The sequence below is a fragment of the Rhipicephalus sanguineus genome, chromosome 11 (assembly GCF_013339695.2).
Source record: "Rhipicephalus sanguineus isolate Rsan-2018 chromosome 11, BIME_Rsan_1.4, whole genome shotgun sequence".
NCBI classification, from domain to species: domain Eukaryota; kingdom Metazoa; phylum Arthropoda; class Arachnida; order Ixodida; family Ixodidae; genus Rhipicephalus; species Rhipicephalus sanguineus.
Genome location: NC_051186.1, coordinates 117,543,885 through 117,564,946, shown reverse-complemented (window position 1 = coordinate 117,564,946; position 21,062 = coordinate 117,543,885). Strand labels below are relative to the sequence as shown.

The 21,062-nt window shown below is 49.9% G+C and overlaps 1 non-coding gene across 1 annotated transcript; it reads right to left on the bottom strand.

Annotated features, from left to right (window-relative positions):
* Positions 1 to 4,989: 4,989 nt before the first annotated feature.
* Trnat-cgu (transfer RNA threonine (anticodon CGU)) lies at positions 4,990 to 5,061 on the bottom strand. Its single transcript has one exon. It is a non-coding gene; the product is annotated as a tRNA-Thr (tRNA).
* Positions 5,062 to 21,062: the final 16,001 nt, after the last annotated feature.

Here is a 21,062-nt window from a genome sequence, read left to right as displayed (position 1 = left end):
CAGAGCGATGTTAAGTGTTTTTCTCTTTGCGATGCTCGCTGCCGAGGATTGCACTTACAAGGAGAAGCACCGCATGTCCTAATTTTGTGTCTAACTAGCGCAGTGCAGCCAGGCTGTTCTGTGAATATGGCGTCATCTTCACGTGGAAGCGATGAGAGGCGAGATTTTTCTACAATCGTAAAACTACTCGACCTATCGAGCAGCGGGTGCTCCATTTCGCCCTGCTCTGCAGTGCAAAGTTCCGCCGCAGTGCGCGATGAGGGACATGCACGAGGGGGGCTCCTCTCTCCGGCGCATTCTTTCTCTGCGGGTCGGTTAGTAGACCCGGTAGAAACCTTTGCCAGTGACTTTTTCGGGCGAATGTAGGGACGGTTTCCGCGCGAAGCATCGTCGACCGTAATTGTATCTGACGCTTTTTGGGCGGTAACGAAAGGTTTCAGGGTGTCACATGCTCGCTCCCTATATCTTCCATTGCAGGCGTCAATGAGAATGCCCGTCTTGGCGAAGAAGTCTCTACAAAGAATGATAGGAAGAGGCAGGCCGGGGAGGTAAGCCAACATTGCCGGCCCGTTTGCCATGCGGCGTTGCTCACCGGCGGCCCCGCTCGTTTCCTGAAAGCGCGTGCTCTCGGCTTGCGGGTTGCCTACAATATCGTGCGAAATGTCCCGGCTGGTTACAAGCATAGCAGAGGGTGGTCGGCCGCGTTCGGGCTTGGCGTGCTGTGCCTCGCGCTGTTTGGCCGCCGTTCCTCTCCATGCAATGCTCTATTAGCTTGGGATCGGTATGCCGGCTCCGATTCTGTGTACCACGATCATCGACAGGGTCTGCGAACAGCACACGCTGTCGATATCTCCCGGTCAGATATCTCCAACCGCTACTCGAGTGCCCGTCACTGAAGAAAACTACACCAGTTCCTTGTGAACAAATTCGAAGGTTGTCTCCGCCCCACATATATTGCGGCTCAAGTGCCCGACGTGATGGGGGTGCTGGTCTGTACGCACGTGACACACAGGTATGTCCGCCTGTATGTGTCTTGCTTCCTAGGCCAGCGCGTCGAAATCACTAAACTCACCTCCTCTCAATTATGCTGCGAAAGTGGGGGTGCGCTTATCGCGTGACTTGCTCTACCTTCTCGCAATTTAGAGCAGAGGGGTCAACAATGCGATAGAGCTAGTCCATCGCCCTCCCGTGCTTGAGCAAGGATTCGTCTGGACGCTTAGTACGCCGCTCTAACTCGCTGATACGACGTTCGTAATTAACGGGTAGGAATTCGTCGCAAAAGTTCGCTCGGAATACAGACAGCGTGCTTGACCGATGGCCCGTAACTCGGAACCAACGGGTAGCCTCCTCAGTCAGTGACACTGAAACGATGCGCTCCAGCATCCCTCCCTCAGACAACCCCGTTTCCTGCCTATAAGTTAACATGCGGTCGAGGTAGTCGTTGGCGCTTACCACGTCATGGTACCCCTTGTAGGTGGGTAAGTCAACCTTTACGTTTGGTCTCGCAGTTGCGTTAGGCCCCAGCAGAATGTTCTGCACAACACCAGTCAAAGACTCAGTCAGGCGTAAGGCACCCTCAACACTTGTGTGGAGACTGGCTGTGGCAACTGAGGGCTTGGCGTGTAGTGCCTCGCGCTGTTTGGCCGCCGTTCCTCTCTATCGAATGCTGTAGCAGCCTCAGATCGGTATGTCGAGCACAGGGGCTGAATGCGTTCTCGTGCTCTCCACACACTCGGACAAAAGGCTCGGCGTATTGTGCATCGCGCCTTCCAACAAACTATATAAAGGAGGGAGTGCCTCATATGTAGCGCCACCCTCATAGAACCTAATCAAATCCCCTTGGCTGATGTTCGCTGTGGGGTCCGACTTTGCGGTGGCAATTGCCGATGCATCGAAAAGTTGCCTGTTGCTAGCCACCCTTGACAGCTTGTAATGCGGCTGCAAGTCAGCCCTGTCCGCTGTCATGTTTGTTCGTGTGGTGTCGGTCGCTCACACATACTCGCCCTGTGGAACCACTGGCTCCACGTTAGGCTCCAAATGTAGTTGTTTACTATTTAATATACAGATCGCGCGTGCGAAACTGTCCCGCTTTTGCGTCGTACCACACACTGGCGAAGTGTGCGTCGCTCGCTACTAGCACTACGTAGCAGCCCTGTCAGATAGAGCTGGACCCCTCACCTTTGGTTAGCATTCAGTCGTGACCGCGGAGGGTCTCAGACTAGCGGTAACAGAGACGAATTCTTTGTTTGACATAATTTATTTGTGCCAAAGGGCCACCAATACGGAACAAACATATACATCTAGAAACGAAGTGGCGGAGCTGTTCCGCACGACTACGTAAGAACAAGCAACAAAATGAGAAGCACACGAGAGAGAGCGATAAATATCGTACTCCCCTCTCGTGTGTTGCACTTTGGCTCTGAGGCGGTAAGTCAATCACAATAGGACGGGCGGTGCGTAGCGGGTGACGGCGCCTGGGTGGCTCCCGACTCAATTGAGCTGTGGTCGTCACGGCTCCACAAGTCGAAAGACAACGAGGCCGCCATGAAAGAGAAGCGGGTGCCTGGGGTCTAGAAAGGAGTCTCTCCAGCAAAGGACAAGGAGGCAAACGGGGCATCTCGGCTTCAGCCAGGGAGCAGGGCGCGAACGGCTGCGGGAGTGGCTGAGTGCCCTCTTTCACGCACCGCCTCTCGCCGCAACGCGTGCAAACGTCGTGTGTAGCCGATACGCCGCTGCGTTGAAGACAATAGGTTGCGCGTCCAATCCCACAACGTCGCTGGTGCTTCACAACGTTTCATAACGTTGAGTTATGTCACGAACGGCACTTCGCAAATGTACATGAAGTAGCACCAATGCAGGAGTTTAGAAAAGTAATGCCACGCACACAAGCGTTCCTTTCCTCGCGGCATAACTGCGGCGTCCACCGCAAAGTGAAGCATGTCAAGCGAATGTGAAGGCGATGCGTACGGGCCTGAATTACGCTATCCTGTTCCACTCTTACATGTCAACTTTAAGTTTCCTCCAGGTTTACAGAGCATTACGACGACGAGAAGAGGTTAGTTACAGCAGAATTTCTTAGTAAAATGTTGTTAGGAAACTAGGCATTCAGAACAATTTTATCGAGTGTATGCACAAAAGTGGAAAGCAACCAAATACCCAGCCAAGGCATCTTTACGAACACTAATATGTTTACTTTATTGTTATTTGATATAAAATAACCATGTGAAATAAACGAATACAGTCACCGTTACAATATCCAAAGAACAATAAGTATCGCCTTCCATGCCAACAATTGTTTCCGCATGATGTGCATAAAATGCTGTCCCTTTTATACAGATGTTCTTTACCGAGGAATACCGAGGATGTATGGAGGTGGCGCTACGCATTTCTTGGTGCTAATCTGACATAGCACTGGAAAATGAAAAAAAGAAGTACAGGCTCTTCAGTTCCATTCAGTAGACACAGTAAGAATAAATGTATACTGCACATTATTGAGACTCAAAAGTATTCATTTTTAAAGGCACCATATATATAAATATACTGACGATAATTTCCAGTTATACATTACTGGGAAGCACTGTCCAGTTGCTGACGACTATGCGGGACACAATGACTTCAAGGAAGCCACTACTATATACCTAATGGTACTTTTCGAAGCTCCCCTCAGCATTTCACTTCAGCATATAAAATGCACTTTAACGATCATGCACCTGGTGGTCTCCTGTTCAGGTCATTATCATCGTCAGCCTGACTACGCCCACTGCAGGGCAAAGCCATTTCCGAAGTTCCGCCAATCAACTCGCTTCTGTGCTTGTTGCTGCCACGTTATACCTGCAAACTTCTTAATCTCATCTGCTCACATAATTTTCTGTCTCCGCCTCACGCGCGTGCCTTCTGTTGGAATCTATTCTGTTACTCTTAATGACCAGTAGTTATCTTGCTACGTGCTACATGCCCTGCCCATGTCAAATGCTTCTTGATTTCGACTCAGATGTCCTTAACACCCGTTTGTTCCCTGACCCAATATGCTCTCTTCTTCTTCAATAAGGTTACGCCTATCATTTTGCTTTGTATTGTTGACTGTGTGAGTCCTCAATGTAAGTTCAACCCTTCTTGTAGGCCTCCAGGGTTCTGTCCGTAGGTAAGTACCGGTGAAATGCAGCTCTTCTACACCTTCCTCTTGAGTGATAGTCGTAAACTACCGTTCATTATTTGAGAATGCTTGCCGAACGTGCTCCATCCCATCCTTGTTGTTCTAGTTTCACTGGTCTCGTGGCCGAGTTTCGCGGTTAATAGCTGTCCTAAGTAGACCAGGTAGCAACCGCTAGCTAAATGACCGAAGCAGACATGTCCTAAGTACGCGTGGTAGTGCTGTTCAGGTATGCTACACATTATCAAGCATTTAATTTCGTGTTCATCAACAGGCATATGAACAGAGGAAACTAGACTCAATATATCTGTTTAAATGTTTTAAAATAGCATTTACAATTTTGAAGAAAACTAACAGACATAATGCCAATGAAAGTATACGGGGTGGTATTTGTAATAATGAGTATATAAATGTGAAGAACGTAAAATGGACGTAAAGACCTGCTCTTCCACTGAGCTACGGCGGCGGTCATCTCCCCGTCCACTTTACAGGGTATATATGTGCATTTTAAACCTAGGAGTCTTAGCGCCGATCGCAGCCATGGTGGCGAGTGTGGAACACTCTTTTCTGCTTTTTGGCGTAACGTAGCACGTTAACGTTTTACGAGCTCGCTGCTGACCAATAATCCCTCGCATACTGCCTGAAGAAATCAAGTCTGTCAGAGCGAGATCCTCGCTATGAATGATGGAAAGAGGATTACTTTTAAGGACTCGTTTTCTTTGTTAGACATAATATTAATGAGAACTAACAGACAATAATGCCAAGGAAACTATAGGGGGTGTTCTTTGTAATAATTGGGATATAAATGTGAAGAAAGTAAAGTGGACGAAAATATAATTTGCCGCCGGCAGGGACCGAACCTGCGACTTTCGAATTACGCGTCCGATGCTCTACCACTGAGCTACGGCGGCTTGCCGCCGACAGGGGCTGAACCTGCGACCTTCGAATACCGCTTCCGATGCTCTACCACTGAGCTATGGCGGCTTCTGTTTGTTTTCATTATTATTGTGTCTAACAAAGAAAAATGGGTCCTTAAAATAATCATCTGTCCTTCATATACAGTTGTGTCAGTTGTGATTGAGGTGTGGGTTTGCTTGGCAGTCTATGGCACTGTAAAATTTCTACACGACTAGCATATTTCAAAAACAGTTCGCTTTTTTTAACCTCATTTCGCAAAAGCGAACAATTGACACCTCCAGCGCGATAGAATGTGTAGTGCTTGTGTAGGGCTAAGAAGTGATTAAATGTTGGGTTCCACGAAAATTCAGTTTTAAAAAACAATTGCGCCATTATTTATATTCACCCAGAGTGATGCCCTGTATTTTGTGTTTACGAAAAAAATCACGTTCTAATGTTATTTCAAAATAGTGCTTGTTTTTAGTTTTTTTTTCAGATTTCAGTTGTAATGTGGCGTTGTCTGTCCATCGAAGGTTAGTGCATTAAATATCCTATTTTTTACTCCCACATCACTATTTCTAGAGTTTCTGAGTTTACACCATGTGCGGCAAACTTGGTGTGGTCATATTATAGAGTTTTCGGGGTCCTTTGTAAACACTCTTGGGACAACTAATACAAGTAACATTGGAAGTTACCAACAACGCCGTAAATCATCACAAATTTTCTGAAGTAGGGAAACACACACTATGCCACTATTCGTCATTCTGCGGAGACGCCTGGTATCCACTACACATCTGTTATGCATAATGTACAGAGCAGTTTATTAAAGCTTGACCTACCAACCAACCAACTGTACTGGTGCTGTGGCCGATGAAAATGAATTATGGCTGAGCTCTTTGTAATGGGTTGGGAGAAATAAACTACGTACTCGTTACGCGATTCGCATTGTGTGTCACCCGGTTTTTACGTTACTCTTCTACCACGATATATTACAAATCTTAACCTGATTCCTTGCCCCACATGAGGCCTGTATAAGGTATTTCTTTCCGCAGAGGTTCAAGCACCGGCATGGCTATTTGGCAAAATATTCGACACCCACGCAGAGGTCCGCGGCAATTGACATTGTGTGGAAGCCTTGTTGTTAACTTTACTCTGCTACCAAGCTATATTACAAGTATTAACATGATTCCTTGCGCGACACGGGGCCTCTATAGGGTATTTTTGCGAATAAAATTGGAGCACCGGCGTGACTGTGGTAGATTATTCGACGCCCAGGCACAGGCGCCTGGTTCAAATGCCATTCTATCCTGCACATGTTTCCCCTTATTTTTCGCGACATCGGTTACAGACAGAAGCCGCCGCGACCGCGGGCAACTACACCACAAAAATTACTAGTTGTTGAGATCTCATTATAGTCTTCGCTGTAAAACTTCGCTTTGGAGGTCGATCGACTATATTCATAGATCTACTACATTCATATTACACGGCTCTACGATTTAGCTAACATTAATGAAGAAATCTGTAAACGGCAATAATAATTTATTGCGAGGAATATTCAAACCATAAAATGAAAGCAGGGCTCAAAAAAAGACAAGACAACAATGACAAGAAGACTGGATGGGCGCTGACTACCAACTGGTTTATTACGAAAACATTTAGTGAAATATACAGTCAGTACGTAACAAGGTGGTTTTGGAGTCGTTTCATAGAAGAAAAAAGGTGAACCATGTGCCAACCAGACGCCAGTGTGTTTACGCGAGAGTGAGTTTCAGCTGAGTTGCCACAATGGATTTTCTTCCTAAATGTGCGCAGGCGGTACTGATGGTATATTTCACTGATTTTTTTCGTAACAAACCAGCCGGTATTGAGCGCCCGTCTCTCTTCTCTCTTGTGTCCTGTCGTTTTTGCTCTCTACTTTATTTTAAGGAAGTGAAACGACACACCAAGCAAGGCATTCCAATAAATACTCGAACGAAGCCTATATTGAGTGACCTGTGTGCTGGTGTTCCAAAAACCCCACTTCAATTTTAAAAGTCCTCCTCACCCCCAAAGGGCGCGCACCAAAAATTATTTGAATAAAATGTTTCTTTTCGGGCCTGCGGTTTGAACCTAGGTCGCCCCTGCCCAAAAGCCAAGGCCTTAATCTCAAGGGCACGTGCCCATGCTTGCCCAACAAGAACTGGACAAGATCACGCGAATGCCTTATAGCGATTGCACAAGATCCCACACAATTCCTTATGCATTTTCCTCAGTTTGATACAAGCTGGTGTAGCATTTGGCTCATTTCTTATTCAAAACTGGTTTTTGGAGTCCGCGTTAAAATCCGTAATTGATGCATTTTGTTTACAAGAGATACGTAGGCGTGCTTTGCGTTCCTGGGAAATTTTACCCAGTTTTTGTTTGAGGATTTTGCTTAGAATTCTGTCAGTGCTCGATAAGGTATGCTCTTCCTGATATTCACCACTTCAGTGCTCATCTCGCAGGAACTGCTGTCAACAACAGCGTCGAAATAGTGACCACCGGTCAAATTTCTGTCGAACTCACAAGTCATTCGGAACACCCTAAGGTTCTTGCAAGAGGTTGTGTGCTCACTCACGCTTCTTGTATGCATTCACGGCATTCTTTCTGAAGGCAGCAAAGGGAAAATAAGAAAAAGCGCATTCTCATTCTCTACCAAAAAGCCATAGATATTTCTTCACGTGTCTTTGCAAGCTATTCATGGTATTCTGCCGGCATTTTCAGCTCATTATTGTTAGCATCGGCGAGTCTTACTACAGGGCACACTTTTCATCATAACAACGTTGATATGACAGGTGTGCGAAAGGGGAACCAAAGTAAGAGCACTTTTTACATCCATCCCGGCAGGGGCAAAAATGGCTGTATATTCCATGTACGGCTCTGATGGTACAAGATTCTCCGACTTGTCGAAGATTTTGGCAGGTGGGCCAAGCGCCGTCAATGACCCTCAAGCAGCAGCTTCCCGGCGCGCACTGCGATGTGAAGTCGCAAAGTGCTCCAATGTGTCTCCCCTGGCGTGAGAGAATAAAATGAACATTTTAATTCCGCAAACTACGACGCAAATTTCGTTATTATGTACTATTTCGCGATTCATATGTTCTGAAGTGTCATTTCATTGCATAAATACTAGCAGCTGTTGCTGATCCGCATCGGTATAATGCGGTAGCCCACATTATATTATGTGTAAACCCAATCACATCAACATGATGATTTTGCCGAACGTAGTGCACTATAAACCTCAATGGAGAGGTAAAGGTCAGAATGTGTTCTGTGCATACTTTTGAGCGCCAATACACATGTATCGTTATATTCTTTTGTGTCTCTAAATTCTTGCAACACCACGAGCCTGATGTGTTTTTAAAAGCCGGTTTTAGCAGAGGAAATATACAGGACACAAGTTTTTTTTTTACTGAGAAGTCAGAGACTACGCTGAACAAAAAAACGAGGTGCACAAACTCGAATTCGAAGAATTGTGTAGGGTAGCTATCTTGACTCTTTTGACATTGTCTCTGGACACTATATAAGTGCATCATTTATGAACTCCCAACAACTCGTTAACGTATTCTTACGTAGTTATGGAGGCTAAGAATGCAGCAGGCATACTGATAAATGCGGAACTCTTCACTTGGCGCGTGTAAAGGTTGACGAAACAAGTTGCGCTTTTTTAATGGAAGGAAATAAGATGTAAACAAGACGAACACAAGAAATCAGATAGACGAACGCGTACTGAGTTGTCAGTAGACGTTCGTCGATGTCCCTTCTAGTGTTCATCTCGTTTGCGCCTTAGTCCTTCCGTTAAACATGTACCAACTAGCCGGGCAAAAAGATATACCTCAATGCGCTTTTTTACATGTATGAGCGAATATTTCAGAAATATTTATGTAACTCGCCTCACGTTCAGAACGAACCCAATCACTCGATGGTTCATGCAATGTTATCTCGAGATTCCAAAACATCATTGAGGAATGCCATACACTCTGGCGTAGCCTAGGCGGTGCGAGAGAACATGCTTAGCTAGTCATACGGGATCACAGCCAAAATAAAACATGGACGCACAACGATATAAAGAGGTCAACACGCTTGTCTAGAGCACTGGAAGGTGGCTCTGTGGAGTGTACTGACGACGTTTGCCGATTATACATGATTTCAAAAAAACACAAATTATAGCTTGTGTGGTTCCGAAGGATGAATGATCAAGTGTGCGCTATTTCAAACTACTTGTTATCGATATACACTGCGCCGGAGCGCGCTGGAATGAGTTAGAGCAGGCCGTTCCGGCGTCCTAGACAATTGTTATGTCAAGAATCTGTCCCGATGCTCTGAACTGAAAGTCAAGGCGAAGATATCAGTGCATGCATTCGCACAGGTAGTACAGAAAAAACAAGCCCTCAATAAGCTTGCAAAAGATTTCTTGTGCACGTGCAACTACATAGTCCTTGCTATATGGGTAGCGTAGGGTTGTACGTGGTGCTGTCGAGATTACCTAGTGCTTCCAGCAATAACTTCGTAGATAAAGCTCCTTCGCGCAACAGAAGTCGACATCCCCTGTATGGCCCGAAATGTCACCGAAGATATTCGCTGGACCCAAGGGGTCATATCATCGTCCGGAACCATGGAGAGTAATCGGGATGTAATGCACGGAGCGCCGTGAAGTTTGAAACTGTGACTGTCGGTTGCCAATTTGTCATGAGGTCTTTGGTGCCCAGACGGGATAGTTATCTGTGTCTACAAAAAAGAATACGCTGTTGCTGCCCGTAAGTACTTCAAGGAGCATCTCTACGACCTGAGCCGTAATAATAATCCTACAGCTCTAGCTGGAATTATCATTTAATGCGCATTTGACATCGTTAGCCCCGACTTGCTCTTCACAATTAAGGAAAAGCGTATGTCCAAGCCATGTACTACGCATTCCATAGACAGTTGTGGTCCGCCTTGCTGGTGCAGCGGTTCCGGTATTCTGCTGCTTACCCGAAAGGCGCATGTTTGATCCCCGCCGCAGCGGTCACATTTTCGAATGAGGCAAAAGATAGAGACATGTGTACTGCGTGATTTCAGTGCACAATAAACCCGAGATAGTTGAAATAACCAGCACCCTCCACTACCGTTTGGTTCATATTGCCACGCCCACTGCTGTAGTTTGACTTTCAGATTCCCGGCCACAAGTTCGGCCAAATAAACCGTTTCATCTCGGACGTGCTGACTGCTGTCTTCGTCGACGTCACGACCACGTGACATCTGGTGGAGGTGCTGCTTCATGATCCGGACGCCACCGCGGAGCGCTGAACCAAGCCCAAGCCGCGAAGAAGACGACTCTAAGGACAACCCGGATCCTCGAACCAGCCGCCGGCAGAAGGGACTACAACCAGAGTACGGGCTCCTTCCCGAAAACGCCAGGCAGTCGAATACGGTCACATCGACCGCCGAGACGATGACAGACCCCCTGCCACCTACAACGGTAGTGATGCAACAGCCAAGGGAGCCACCAACTTTCCGTGGAAAGTCGTTTGAAGACCCGGAGGGCTGGCTGGAGACGTACGGAAAACTCGCTAGGCACCGCACTCGCTAGGCACCGATGACCTACGGGAAACCATCACAGCGATAGTGCGGGAGGAGCTGCGCAAGCTGTTGCCTTCAGCGCAGCCTGAAGTGGATTCGACCGCCGACATGGTCCGCGAGGAAATCCAGCAGTCGCTGAGCACCCCCTATGCAGCGCAGCCGTAGCTGCAAGCAATGAACTATGCTGCTGCAGCCCGACGCAACGCCCCCCCCCCCTCCTCGCCCGCGTCAAGACGCCGCGCCGCCGCAGTACTGCCACCAGGCACCGCCGCCACCACCAACGACGCCATACCGCCCGCCGACAGGACAAGGATGCGCCCCTCGAAAGACCGACGTTTGGCGTGCCCTTGACAACCGCCCGAACTGCTACCACTGCGGGGAGGACGGCCACACGTACCGCCGCTGCCAATACCGACAGATGGGGCTACGCAGATTCGCCATCAACGAGCCGCGCCCGCAGCCAGGCGAACGGCCTCGCGACATTGACGACTACCTCACCGGAACACAGTGGCAAGAACTACGTCGCGTAGCCCGTATCCGGGAAACTAAGGGCAGCAACCGATGGTGGTGCGGTTGCTGTACGACGAAATGCCGAAGATCCTCCGCCGCCGCCGACGACGACAACGCGACGAGACCTCCAGAACACGACGTAAACCGGACGGAGCCCTCACGAAAAAATTTTGCGGCCCGAAGAAAACCTGGCGACGCAGCGTCGAAACAGCGGGACCAATCGACGAAGCCGTGATCCGACGCCACGACCTAACCGCAACGCAAGACGATGGACTAGCGACCTCGATGTTCTTATCGACCGCCACAGCGCCACAGCTCTCGTCGACACCGGAGCCGACTATTCCGTCGTCAGTGGGCCATTCGCCACCAAGCTGAAGAAAGTAAAGACCGCTTGGAGTGGACCCGAAATCCGGACAGCTGGAGGCCACCTGATAACGCCAATTGGTGTCTGCACGGCGAGAGTCACCATCAATAACCGGACTTATCCTGCGAGATTTGTAATCCTACAAAACTGCTCCAGGTATGTGATATTCGTGACCACGGCGCCGTTATCGACCTGAGGTCTGAGTCGATAACACTAACCTCAGACAAAGCGCTCCCGCCCCACGCGTTGCCAGGGAACCATGCACTGAAGGTTATAGAAGAGCAGGTGACCGTTCCGCCGCGCTTCAGCGTCATTATTTCCGTCGGCACCGAAAAACCTGCAAACCTTGAAGGCGTAATCGACGGCGATCAGCAACTACTCCTAAACCGTCAAATTTGCGTCGCAAGAGGTATCGCCGAGCTGCATGATGGTAAAACAAAGGTACTGCTGACAAACTTCAGCCACGAATATAGGCACCTCAACATGTGTGCGACGGTTGCCTACGTCGACGAATGTGTAGCCGCCAGCGATGCTTTCGCCCTCTTCGATGCTGCCGAACCTGCTTCGACGAATACAGGTCCCGAACCGGATTTTGACGTCAACCCGAGCCTTCCGAAGGTCAAGAAAGACCAGCTCAAAACCCTGCTCCTGCAATACAAGGACTGTTTCTCGTCGTCATCGCGGGTCCGACAAACGCCCCTTGCTAAGCACCGCAATATAACAGAAGAAAATTCTCGACCACTCCGACAGAGCCCCTACAGAGTTTCGACGCGAGAACGTGAGGCCATAAAGAAACAAGTCGACGAAATGCTTCGCGACGACATCATCCAGCCCTCAAAGAGTCCGCGGGCTTCACCCGTGGTGTTAGTGAAGAAGAAGGACGGGACACTGCGCTTCTGCGTTGATTATCGGCGCCTGAATAAAATCACGAAGCACGTGTACCCCCTCCCACGGATAGACGACACCCTGGATCGACTTCACAACGCCACGTACTTTTCGTCGATGGACCTCAAGACCGGCTATTGGCAGATCGAAGTAGATGGAAGAGACCGAGAAAAGACCGCTTTTATAACGCCCGACGGCCTCTTTGAGTTTAGGGTCATACCTTTCGGTCTTTGCTTGGCACCTGCGACTTTCCAGCGCGTGATGGACACCGTACTGGCCGGATTGAAGTGGCAGACGTGCCTTGTGTATTTGGACGACGTCGTCGTGTTTTCCTCGACCTTCGACGAGCATCTCCGGCGGCTTGAGGCAGTACTTCAAGCAATCAAAGCCTCTGGACTGACCCTGAAGCCAGAAAAGTGCCGATTCGCGTGCGACGAGCTCCTGTTTCTGGGTCATGTGATCAGCAAGTCTGGAGTGCGCCCAGACCCGCGGAAAACAGCTGCCATCGCCGACTTCGCGCCACCCACCGACAAGAAGGCCGTGCGCCGATTTCTCGGCTTATGCGCCTATTACAGACGCTTCGTCAAAAACTTTTCACGGATCGCCGAACCACTGACGCTTCTCACGAAGGCTAACGTGGAATTCAGGTGGGAAACGGCGCAAGTGCAAGCATTTCAAGAACTTAAACGACGCCTGTAGACGCCACGCATACTTGCCCATTTCCACGATTGCGCCGATACGGAAATACACACCGACGCAAGCAGCGTAGGACTCGGTGCCGTCCTTGTGCAAAAGACTGACGGGCTTGAAAGGGTTATCAGTTATGCTAGCCGGTCACTATCCAATGCAGAAGCCAACTATTGCACAACAGAAAAGGAATGCCTTGCCATCATCTGGGCTACGTCAAAGTTTCGCCCCAACTGTTACAAGAAGAATCCAGAGATGGCGCAACCATCGCGTGCAGTGTCTTACGCAAGCCGCACGCTCCTTCGGGATTCTCCGCTTCCTCCCTCTCTGTTTATTTCCTCCTCCTCCTCCTCTATGAACTCCGAGCGGTATCAAGTTGCGTCTGGCCCTCCGGATCGCGGGCTGCTCCCCCGCCTCTGAACTCTCCACTCTGCATTCCTACCTCCATGTAGCCACACCTATTCCTGTACCCCAACGCTTATTAAACTCAGTTAATCGCCGTTAACAAAAGCCCAGTGTTTCATCGGCCACTGATATAAGTCATAACAAAACATGGTGTCAGAAGTTAACCAGTTTTAAGTCAGCGCATGAGCCATGGAGAAGATTCCGGCACCAGCGAAATTCGACTCCAGGGGCAACGCTGCAGAACAATGGCGAGCCTTCAAGCAGAGCTTCACGTTGTACCTCAAGGCAACTAACACAGCTAGAGCATCATCTGACCGGCAAGTAGCACTTCTTTTGACCGTCGGAGGCTCCTCACTGCTTGATATATACAACACTTTGGACTTCGGGGAAGCAACTGCAGAAAGACCAAACCCAGAATTCAACTATGCTCATGTCATCAGCCTTCTCGACGCGCATTTCTTACCGAAGCACAACGAACTGTATTCGCGATACGTCTTCAGAACTCGCATGCAACGGGTTGAAGAGCAGTTCGACAGCTTCGTAACTGATTTGAAGCTCAAAGCGCGCGACTGTGAATTTGGAAACGAACGAGAAAAAATGATCCGCGACCAGATCGTCTGTGGCATCTACGACGAAAAGGCTCGTGCCGACATTCTCAAATTAGAAGATCCAACACTAGAGAAGGTTGAAAAAGTGTGTCGAGCCCATGAAGCAACAGGAATTCACATGCAAGCATTTAAAGAGGGTACTTCAAGCAGCAGCGATTCTGTGCACGCAGTAAAGAAATTCGTCTATCGCACCAACGCCAAAACCTCAAAGTTTGCTAAAGGAATGTTACAGAAATCTACTGTACCAAAGTGCAGGTACTGCGGTGGTGGCCATGAGCGCAAACGAGAAGCATGCCCAGCTTGGAAGCAAACATGCAGCAAGTGCAAGAAACAAAATCACTTCGCAGCAGTTTGCAAAAGCAGCAAAGTAGTTGCGGGCCTGGCAGTAGATAGCGAAGACGAAACCATCTTGGCAATTCAAAGCAGCCAAGCAAGCTCCATCCACACGTTCCTCACAGTGAATGGAAAGTCAGTAAAGTTTCAAGTGGACAGCGGAGCAGCTGTAGACGTCATCCCAGCTAGACACGTCAACGCACAGCAAATAGAACCATGCACAACGACACTGCGAACATGGAACGGAAGCAAAGTGCGCTGCTGGGGCAAAACTCAACTAGAAGTCACCACAGCGAACGGACAGCGACATTCTGTAGAGTTTATAGTGGTTAAAGAAGACCTCACTCCTCTGATTGGAAGAACAACAGCTGAGAAAATGGGTCTGATAACTGTAGACTATAACCTCGTGGCCGCAATAGATGAAACTCCCGAAGAGCAGTTCAACAATCAGATAATAGAAAAATACCCTGACGTCTTTGGAAACACTCTAGGAACACTTCCGGGAACTGTTCATTTGGTCACTAAGCCAGATGCGCTTCCGAAAGCAATAACGAGTTGCAGAGTGCCTGTCAGCATTAAACCGCAAGTCGAAGACACGTTGATGGACCTGGAAAAAAGAGGTGTCATCAAAAGCGTAACAGAGCCAACGCAATGGGTCAGCAGAATGGTTGTCGCAACCAAGAAAAATGGACAAATGCGAATATGCATTGATCCCCAAGCGCTCAACGAGGCTCTCGAGCGAGAACGTCACACATTGCCCATTCTTGATGATGTTTTACCCAATCTTGCTAAAGCCAAAATTTTCTCAAAACTGGACTTGCGAGAGGGGTACTGGCAATGTTCTCTCGATGACGAATCAAGCCTGCTGACTACTTTCCAAACTCCGAAAGGTCGTTACCGATGGCTCCGCCTGCCATTTGGACTCGCGGTAAGCAGCGAAATATTCCAAAAGAGACTTCAAGTGGCACTTGAGGGACTTCCTGGTGTTCTCTGCATCGCAGATGACATTCTTGTCTTCGGAGTGGGCGAGAATGAAAAAGATGCTCAAGCGGACCACGACAGGAAGTTGGAAAGCCTACTTCAGAGATGCCGACAAATTGGAATCCGTCTCAACAAGGACAAAACACAGCTTCGAACCACATCAATCGTCTTCCTAGGACACGTACTGACCAATGAAGGACTCAAAGTTGATCCAAATAAGGTCAAGGCAATACAGCCGATGCCAAAGCCAACTGATGTCCAAGGAGTACAGCGCTTCTGCGGCATGATGAATTACCTCTCCAGATTCCTGCCTGAAATTTCGCGTGTATTGGAGCCTTTGAGGAAACTCACTGTCAAAGGTGCACCATGGCACTGGGGGAAACTGCAAGAAGAAGCATTCGAAAAGGCAAAAGAGTCCGTGACAAGAGCTCCTGTTCTAGCCTACTTCGATCCACGAAAGCAGCTAGAAATCCAGTGTGATGCGAGCGATCTTGGACTCGGAGCAGCTCTTCTTCAGGATGGACAGCCAGTCTCCTTCGTCAGCAGAGCACTGACACCGACGCAAGCTCGATATGCACAAATAGAAAAGGAAATGCTGGCCATCGTCTTCGCCTTAAACAAGTTTCATCAATACACATTCGGTAAAGAAACGAAGATAATCAGCGATCATAAACCACTGCAAGCAATCCTGAAGAAACGATTGAATCAAGTTCCAAGTAGACTGCAAGGCATGATCCTTCAGACGCAAAGATACAACATCACAATCGAACACAGACCAGGAAAGGAATTAATCTTGGCAGACACGATATCTCGGGCCTTCCTTCCCAACGAAAACAAAGAACAGGAACTCGAAAACATCAATGTCGTACACTACCTCCCTGTGAGAAAGCAAACCTTGGAAAAGATTAGAGCGGCGACTGAGAGTGATGACTCATTGCAAAGACTAAAGTCAATCATTCTGTCAGGCTGGCCACAGGACAAACGTGGACTACCCAAAGACATGCGCGTATACTTTACGTACAGAGATGAGGTCACAGTTGAGGACGATCTGATCTTCAAGGGCTTACGCCTAATCGTCCCAATGTCTTTGCGAGGTGAAATCAAAGTGAAACTCCACTCATCGCATCTTGGAATTGAGAGCTGTCTCCGACGCGCTCGGGAATGCGTCTTCTGGCCAGGAATGAATGCAGAACTGAAAGACTTTATCATGAGGTGTGAAATATGCAAAAGCACGCACACGCTCAGCAAAGAGAAACTCTATCGCTCCATCCAGAACCAAGCTATCCATGGGAACGAGTCGGATGCGACATCTTCGAATTCAAAGGAAAGAATTTCTTGGTTACAGTCGATTACTACAGCAACTTTTGGGAAGTGGACCAACTCAGATCGATGACCTCAAACCAAGTGGTACTAAAACTAAAGGCTCACTTTGCAAGGTACGGGATACCGAGAATAATGATCAGCGACAATGGACCGCAATTCACCAGCGAAGAATTCCAAAACTTCACGAAGAGCTGGAACTTCGAACACAAAACATCAAGCCCAGGATACCCGCGTTCCAATGGAATGGCTGAATCAGCTGTCAAGACGGCGAAAATGCTCCTCAAAAAGGCAGATGAAAGCCACTCAGACCCACAAATGGCATTTCTTGATTATAGAAACACGCCACTGCAAGAGCTGAATGCTAGTCCATCGCAATTGCTAATGAGTCGCCGCACTAGAACGACTGTACCAACAGCTTCGGAGCTACTGCAACCTGAAACAGTCGATGTGAGCAAAAGAAGAAAGCAGAAGAGGCGAAAAATCACGCACTATCATGACAGACAAGCGAAAGATTTACCGAGCCTCAGAGAAGGTCAGAATGTCACAGTTCGACCGACAAAAACTGGACCATGGGTCAAAGGCACCATAATCAAGAGAATTGACGACAGGTCGTATGAAGTTCAGACGGAAGACAGCGTCCTGAGAAGGAACCGAGTATTTATCAGGGCAAGCCCTTCCTCGGAACAACACACTGACGTCAACCAGCCAACTAGACCGACAGATCAACCGAAGCAGACGGAAACTTCTGCCGGTCCTCGAAGAACCATACAGCTTCCAAAGAGACTCGAGGATTTCATCGTAGGTTGAAAGATCGACTCCAAAAAAGGAAGGATGTTACAAGAAGAATCCAGAGATGGCGCAACCATCGCGTGCAGTGTCTTACGCAAGCCCCACGCTCCTTCGGGATTCTCCGCTTCCTCCCTCTCTGTTTATTTCCTCCTCCTCCTCCTCTATGAACTCCGAGCGGTATCACGTTGCGTCTGGCCCTCCGGATCGCGGGCTGCTCCCCCGCCTCTGAACTCCCCACTCTGCATTCCTACCTCCATGTAGCCACACCTATTCCTTTACCCCAACGCTTATTACACTCAGTTAATCCCCGTTAACAAAAGCCCAGTGTTTCATCGGCCACTGATATAAGTCATAACAAAACACCAACCTCTATGGCAGGCCCTTCAAAGTTGTCAGTGACCATCACGCCTTATGTTGGCTAGCTAACTTGAAGGACCCTTCAGGTCGTCTCGCACGATGGAGTCTGAGGCTTCAAGAATATGACATTACCGTCCTGTACAAATCCGCACGAAAACACTCTGACGCCGCCTGCCTGTCCCGAGCCCCCGTCGACGCGCGGCCGCAACAGGACGACGACGACTGCTTCCTCGGAACTTTAAGTGCCCACGACTTCGCCGAAAGGCAAGGAGCCGACGCGGAACTGGGGAGCCTTATGGAGTACCTCGAGTGCAAGGCCGCCGACAGCGAGCACTGTCGTCGTTTTTCTTACGGAACGGCGTTCTCATGAAGAACTTTTCGGCACTTCGAACCCACTACCTTCTTGTCGTGCCCTCATCATTGCGACCAGAGGTCCTCCAGGCCCAACACGACGACCCGACGGCTGGCCACCTTGGTGTTTCCCGCACGCTCGCCAGAATAGAGGAAAAATACTACTGACCACGTCTTGCTGCCGACGTCGCCCACTACGTTAAGACTTGCCGAGATTGCCAGCGACGGAAGACACCGCCGACGAGGCCGGCGGGACTTCTGCAGCCAATCGAACCACCTCACCGGCCGTTCCAGCAAATCGGGATGGACCTACTGGGGCCGTTCCCGACGTCGACTTCCGGCAACAAGTGGATCGTCGTAGCAACTGACTACCTCACCCGCTACGCCGAGACAAAGGCCTTGCCCAAAGGCAGTGCCGCCGAGGTAACCAAGTTCTTCGTGGAGAACATCGTCTTGCGTCATGGCGCCCTAGATATCCTCATCACAGACAGAGGTACCGGCTTTACTGCGGACCTAACTCAGGCGATCTTCTGTAAGGAGGAAGAAGAACAACATGCCGCAGTGGGACACCACCTCAGCTGGGAGAGCCAAACGCGAGCTGTTGGTGCCAGCGCTGCGATTCTTGTGTCGGTTGTCGCCGCCCGCTTTCAGCGTCCGTAGGCATCCTGCCCAAGTGCTACTTGCGCCAATAAACCCCGTATCAGAGTGGTGGAGGTGCGGGGTACTCAACCTGGAACTCCGAAACAGGAGACTACCCGCTGCCCCTGAAATGGCCAACGAAACCACCCAGCAAGGCACGACCCAACCTCCGATGGTCATCGTGCCCACGGCGCTGCGCCTGCGCGATCCACCTTTCTTCAACGGCACCGATGAGCAAGACGTCGAAGACTGGCTGTCGACATTTGAAAAGGTGGGCGCAAGCAACAAGTGGGACGACCCTTCCAAGCTGCAATATGTTTCTTTCTACCTGAAAGAGGTCGCAAGCCTCTGGTTTAACAACCACCAGACAGAATTCACCACCTGGAGTGATTTCAAGCAACGCATTGCCGATGTGTTCGGTCGCCCAGAGGTACGGAAGCTCCGTGCTGAACAGCGCCTACGGGGGCGTGCACAGTTGCAAGGAGAAGGCTTCACAAGTTACATCGAAGACGTACTCGACTTGTGCAAGCGCCTTAACCCTTCGATGAGTGAAGGAGACAAGATCAGACACATCTTGAAGGGGATAGACGACGACGCCTTTCAGATGCTGCTGGCCAAGGACCCGCGGACTGTGTCTGAACTCGCCACTCTGTGCCAGAGCTTCGAGGAACTGCGGAAGCAACGGCTCTTGACACGGCGGCCAGCGGCTACAGACGACACTCTCGCGGCGTTGACCCTCGGTGGTGAGCACAACCCGCTGCTGTCAGAAATCAAACGGTATGTGCGCGAGGAAGTGGCTCGACAACTGTCGTGCCTGTCGTATTTACCGACAACAGAACACACTACTGAGCGTCTCGCGCCAGCCATCCGACAGGTGATACAGGAGCAGGTCTCCGAGGCACTGCCGTCCGCCTCCCAGCCAACACCTGTCGCCGCGCCACTGACTTATGCCGCTGTTACTGCTAATCCACCGCGGCCTCTACCTTCGTCGACTCCTCAACCTGTGCGAGTACCAACGACGCCTAGTACACAACAGTGCTACGGAAACCCCTGGCGCACAGCTGACAACCGTCCCATTTGCTACGCTTGCGGGTATCCAGGCCATGTCGCGCGCTTCTGTCGTCGGCGCTTCGCAGCGACCTCTGTTGCACCGAGGTACCCCGACTACTCTTTCCGGGCCCCGTACGACGCGCAACGCGAACCGCCACCTCAACGTGATCGACTACCAGCTGAACATGACCCGCTGCCAGCCGAACGAGACCGCCAACGTGCTTCCGAGTACCGACCGTTCGCTTCCCGTCGCTCACCCTCACCACGGCGCCGTTCTCTGTCACCCCTGCGTCGCCGACCGAACCAGCTGGAGACGGAAAACTGACTGCCGCAGCTCCGGAGGCACGAGCTGCGTCGTCGTCACACTGTGTAAGTCCTCGCCTGTCCCCCGCCAATGTTATGGATGTGTTCGTTGAAGGTTTCCGAACTCTCGCGCTTGTCGATACTGGTGCTGCCATATCTGTGATGAGCCGGAAACTTTGTCGCTCTATAAGAAAGGTAACGACGCCGCCTTCCGGGTTTTCGCTCAGTACAGCGAGTGCGCAACAAATTCAGCCGGTTGGAGCATGTACGGCCAGAATCGTCATTCAGGACGTTTTGTACCACATAGAGTTTCTCGTGTTGGCCACGTGTTCGCATGATGTAATACTCGGATGGGATTTTTTGTCACGCCACCGCGCCGTTATTGACTGCGCGCGCGCGCAGGTGGAACTTTCTGTGTTTTCTGAGGCCCCATCTACCGACAGAGAACGACCACCCCATGTCGGCAAGCTTGTTGTTGCCACTGACACTGACGTTCCTCCTCTGAGTGCCGTCATAGTTCCTGTCCACTGCGCTGAATTTTCTGGCACTACCGTTGTGTTCACGCCATCTGACGTTTTCAGTCGCCGCCACGGTACATCGCTGCCATTTGCGGTTCTGCCACCTCATCAGCATGCGACGGGAATATTGGTTTGCAACCCCACCGTATGCCCTATCACTTTGCACATTAACGAGACGCTTGGCCACGTCCAGCCTGTAGACGAAAATGCTATCGTGCCCATTGAATCCTGCGAAACTGAACCAAAACTTCATTTGAACGCTGTGACCCCGCGTGTTACATCGGATGACGTCTCCTCGGATGTATTCAACCGCTCCATCGCAAGCGAGCTCCCTCAGG